We start from the raw sequence: 5,952 nt of genomic DNA, 5'->3' as shown, positions 1-5,952 counted from the left end.
TTCTAGAAGAGTGACAGTGAATTATTGCAAACTGAGTCAGGAAGTAATGTGAATCACCACTGTGCTTAGAACATTATTAGATATTAGATATTAGTATCTTTATTAGAGAAATTGAGCAGTCTTTTGTTCCTGGTATGCAGGTATTCTGAACATGGAAATGCCTTTTCTCTCTGCAGGGCTTCTACCCAATAATCATTTGCAGACTTTTAAAAAAATCTTATTCACTTCCTTGATATCCAATCCAAAATCCAATATTTGTAAATGATGATTAGGTACCGTCATGGGAGGGGGGTACCAAGTCACCTGTGACCACCCATTCTTCTTATAACCACTACTAACCCTACTAATATGTTTTAGAAAAACAAAGTAGGGCGGGACTACAGCCAAAGAGTACATAGAGAGCTAAAGGCAGTTTTTGTAGTAAACTGCCAGCCCTGTTTCCATTCACAGGAAGGGAGAGGAGGGATTTGTCTTGAGTACATGCGAAATAGTGGCTGGTACAGGACCTGAGTTCATGAAGCTTAAGCTCTGAGGCCCCTTCCAAAACTCTGGGTTGGATCCTATTAATATGTTGTAGTGGTCATATATTCTTATAAAATTTGCAAAAGTAAGATTTTTTAGAGGAAATTAGTTATAACACCTATCCCTTCCTACTCTGACTTCCCCTCCCTCACAGCCTGAACTCGCCTTGGATGGCTTGGAAATAACGTCAGGCGTGTTGGAGATCTGGCTAAGGGAATGTTGAGCTGCAGAGGCCTTTAGTTGAGTTCAGGAGGCTATTTATGCAGGCCGGTCACTTCCATGAAATATAAAGTTATGGTCGGTGTAGGAATTGCTTCCAGGAATACCCATAATACCCACAGTCCTGGCAATCCAGCATCATGACACAAATATACAACAGCAGAATGAAATATTATAGACAGTGCTCAGTACTAAAACTCTGAGTCCATGTGGAACATGAAAAATTCTTCCAATCATCAGACATTAAAATTGTAAGGAGAGGAATTTATCTTTAGTACTTTGTTAAAATGAACATTCTCTTCTGTTAAAAATACTCTTCCCTGGCTGGTATAGCTCAGTTGGTTGGGTGTCGTTCTGCAAACTGAAAGGCTGCTGGTTCAATTCCTAGTCAAGGCATATGCCTGGGTTGCAGGTTGTCCCTGGTTGGTCTCTGGATGGAAATTTATACAATTATAAACAAATAATACTTCAGAATTTTTGTATTTTTCGGGCCCAAACAAAATCTTACTTGTAAGGTAAATATGTATGGGAAGTGTTTTTATGCATGCAAATATTAATAATAAAAGATAAGTTTTGATCAGATATACTAAATTACATTTCTATTCTTCAGTTGAAAATAATATTGCAATATATTTTCAAACAAAGAGGCACCAGTATTGTAAGAAAAATTACAATAAAGATAATGACAGATTAAAGTGTAGATTATTTTTCTGGATTTTTATGATGTGTAGCAATTATTAACTTCAAATTTAGTAATTTGTTGTGATTTCTTTTTTTCATTGTAAATAAATATTTACTTCACACATAATTTTATATTTTCAGTTTTTTTATTCTTTTTCTTTAGAAAGTTCCTCCAAACCATATAAAGTTCAAGGACTTGGATCTACTTCTGGGCTCTGAAGTTGCTTACTGTCAGTTGACAGGGCCATTTCTTCTGCCAGTGACATACCCTGCCAGGCCATCACGTCATAAAGGGTTGAGGATGGTCACTCTACCTACTGTAGTTCTATTGTTAAGGTGACTTGGGAATTTGATTTTAGTCACTTCCAGAGGATCAGAAATAGAATTATTCAGATCTGAGCCTCCAGGACTCACAGTATCGCTCAGCCCCAGGGTATGATACATCACCCAAAAATAAAACCGAGTTTATTTCAGTATCTTGACTACAACAATGCAGGCAGATTTTAAATATTTATTTATTATTTAAAGAATGCTTGGCTGTCTTACCTTTGTCTCTAAACTGCACATATGCTTTCAGTCCTCAACACCAATTTTCTGAAATCTTTTGTTAATTATTTAGTAATGTTACACATAAAATATGGAGATGCCAAAGTACTTTAAATTCTCTCTGATATGATTTGAAAGTAGATATAAATGAAGAACTCTTTCCCTTTGTGATGGAATAAATTATCATGCTCTGAGATTTAAAATATCAGAAAGGACGAGTGCCAATAAAAAAAAAATGCCCTAGAGTAAAAATTTGTGTTTGCTTGAATCAGAAATATAAAAGATGTTTTATTCCTATATGTTTTGTATACATGTGGGTGTGTGAGCATGATAGGAAACAACCAAGTAATGTTTCTTGTTTTCCTATCATCTTTTTTCCTGTTGACCATGAGAGGTTTAATGGAGACATCTTCCTGGCTTCATTATTTCCATACAGATGTCACTAAATTCTCTCAGACAAATTTTTAATTGCTATCAGCTTCTATTGAAATTCATAATCCTGAAGTAAAGTTAAACTCATTGAAAGATCTTTTTGGCTTATTGCAGAATACTAAGCACAAATGTCTGATACTGACATAATTTATTAATATTGCATGGAAAAAAATTTATTCTAAAGGACTGGCAAATAATTAAAATGTATTAGATATTATGCAGAAGAACATACATTTTCTAAGCTATTGCCACTCCAATGTAATATTTTGAAACGACTTTTTTTTCAAAGTATGGACGGAGCTAGCTTATTCACAACTCAAAAATTCATAGTCACCGTTATACTTATATTATGACTTAAGTTATTTATCATAACTGTTGAAGTGCAATTATCCAGCTAAGATCACAGCATTGTTCTTAGTAATGTGGAACTAGTTTGAGGACTTGTTTCTGATAAAAGTTTCTGATAAAATAATGTACAGTCATACTTCAGCACTTGTTGGCTTCAGAACTCATCAAAACCTGTACTCATTGCGTTTTTGAGAGAAAAAAAAATGTTCCAGCACATGGCACTTGCTGGGAACTGGTTGCACTTGCTAGAACTTGTATGAGTCATGACACAGCTTCTCAAGAGAAAATGCTTCATCATTTGGGACTCATCGGTTTTGGCACTTGGTACAAGTTCTGGAATGAATTAATGATGAGTACGGAGGTACCACTATATAACCAAGCTTTTAATATCTCTTTCAAATGCATTGTGTTCCCTCTTATATCCCTGATATCTCCATGTATTTAATAAGTAATTCATCCATTCATTTTAAAATTAATCTGCATTCTTACAAATAGTTTTAAATTGGTGGCCTTTCTATATATTACTATTCTGTGTCAATTTTGTATATACTATAAAGCTAATGGGCCCATTAAATATACTCTCAATGTAAATTCATTCTCTGCACTCTAGAAGTATAAAATAATAAATGTGAATACTTTCTTGTGTATCCACTCTGTGGGTTATACTGCCCTCCTCAGAAATCACTCCTCTTGGCAGTTTTTCCTATCCACTGTACATATGCATATGTTTGTATGAGTGGAATTACATCATATGGAGGTCTGTCCAGAAAGTAGCCAGCAATGTAACATGAAAAAGAGAGGCATTTATTGAAGAACATACAAGAAACATTGTACATAAGACAATGACGCCTCAGTCCCCTTCAAACTAGGCACCTTGGGACCTCACAGTTTTCCCAATTGCCATCAGCTGCTCCATTGTATTTTACTGAATCTCATCAACCATCTGAAATCTCTTCCCTTTCAAGGGTGATTTTAGCTTTGGGAAAAGCCAGAAGTGGCAGGGCACCAAATCTGGGTTGTAGGGGGACTGAGTCACATGGGTGATTTGATGTTTCACCAAAATCTCTACATGAGACATGCATGACCAAGGACATTGTCATGATGAAGCTGATAATCACCACTTGCCCATAGCTGCAGCGTTCTGAATCATCTGAAGTTTCTACAGAGGAATGTTCGAGCTTAATGCAAAATTTGATTTAGATTTGTAGCTCTACTCACTCAGTCATTTTGAATGTGAAGGCCAAACAGTACACATCCTCACTCAATGGTGTCTACTGCCCCCACTGATTAGTACAGGGAAGTCATCATTGTCACTCATGTGCATTCCAGTTCACTCTCCTTGGCTGTCAGTTTACATGGATGTCGCACAAAGTTAACAATGTCTGGACTTTTTCTGGACAGACCTCATATACTGTTCTGCACTTTCCTCTTTTCCTTAATGATATCTTGGAAATCTTTACATTTCAACATTTAAAGGCATGTTATTCTTTTCAACAAATTACCATGGCAATATAAGATATTCTACTAAGTATTTGATCATTTCCCTGGGTTGGAACATGGGTTGCTTTCCACATGGGTTGCTTCTGTGGGGGTAAAAAATAATTTTTCTTCCACATTTCTAAATTCTTCTGGCTGGACTGATAATCAAATTAACATGAGTCACATGAACAAGACACAGTGTCCAAAATTTACGATGGATGTGTATGTGGGAGTGTTATAAAAATGCAAGATCCTAGGATGCACACTGGGCAGTTGAAGTTTAATATGTCATTTTTGAGCTAGGAGAAAGATGAGGTTGTGGTCTGGGATTTCAAAGGACAGGAAGATGATCCACATGTAAATGGTAAAAGCAAATATTTGATATGTAAATATTTGTTGGGCCATCTTTAATAATGGGACTCAGAGAGGACTTTGAACAAATGGACCCAGAGAGGTTCCTCTCTATCACATACTAGTTTATATTAAACCATTGTTGTCTGTGATGCTATCCTCCTTCCTGTCACAGGCCCTCTGGCTCAATTCCTTTTAAGAAGGTAAAGCGGGAGGGTCCAAGGTTCTTTCTCGGTCTAAAAAGAGCCAGGTTAAAATAGTCAGTATCCCAAAGAGGCATGTATTTGGTGGCAAACTCTATTCCCCTTCTCTGTCTGCAGTCTGCTATTACAAGTAACACTGCTGAAACTTTCTTTCCGGCCATCTTGCAGAGATTCATTAGGATAGATTCATAGATGTAAATTACCTGAGGCAAAGAGTATGGATAATTCACATTTTGATTAATTCTTCCAAATGATCCCCTAAATTTGTACTAAACCCAATAGTTTATGAGTTTTTTACACTCTTAGAAACACTGAATAATATCTTTTAAATTAATGAGATATATAATATATACCCTATATATACATTATAGTTATCATTTTCTTGATTACCAAAGATGTGGACCATGTTATCCTTTTTTGTTTCTTTTGTTCATGTGAGTTTTATCTTAGTATTTTCCAGGTTAGAAGTTTAAACTGAGGGACTTAAAAATATCCATTTGTTAATTCATTTAAAAATAGTAAATCAATTACATGTTAATGTAAATAACATGTTCAGAGAAACATAACAATTTTCAAAAAAATAGTGAGAAGTGTGGCATTGTTTTTTATTTTTGCATATCACTTTTGTTTGGTTTAATATAAATTGCTTAAATTATTATAACCCTTTTTCATTTGATCTGTTGAAATATCTTTTTTTTCCAAATTCGATTGATTTGCATATAACAAAGATAAAATCTAAACTGGGATATTGCCAAATTTAAATATGTTTCTTGACTCTCTGTGTAGGGGGTGGGTGGCGAGGAGAGGGAGCGCATGCCCGCAAATGCTCGGGATCTTCAGGGAGAGGGCTGGGTGCCTGAGGTGATGGTGGTCTGTGTGGAAGACAGTAGCAGTTACAGTACTGAAAGCAGACGCCACCACTCAATACCTTCTACGGTGAAAGGGACCTTGCAGATTTAAGTTAAACATCTTGATGAGGAGGCGATCACGGATTATCCAGGTGGGCCCAAGGTCCTCACGAGGGTCCTGAATCACTGAAGACAAATTTTGAAAATGAAGCATGCTAATCTCTTAAACACATTCAGAAGTACTGTTTTCCACAGTGGCTGCTCCAGTCTGCATTTCCACCAAGAGTGCACTAGGGTTCCCCTTTCTCCACATCTAACTTCAT

This window comes from Pteronotus mesoamericanus, unplaced genomic scaffold (genome assembly GCF_021234165.1).
Source record: "Pteronotus mesoamericanus isolate MK-2021 breed Mesoamerican mustached bat unplaced genomic scaffold, CSHL_Meso_final scaffold_21, whole genome shotgun sequence".
Lineage (NCBI taxonomy): Eukaryota > Metazoa > Chordata > Mammalia > Chiroptera > Mormoopidae > Pteronotus > Pteronotus mesoamericanus.
This window is presented reverse-complemented; position numbering follows the sequence as displayed.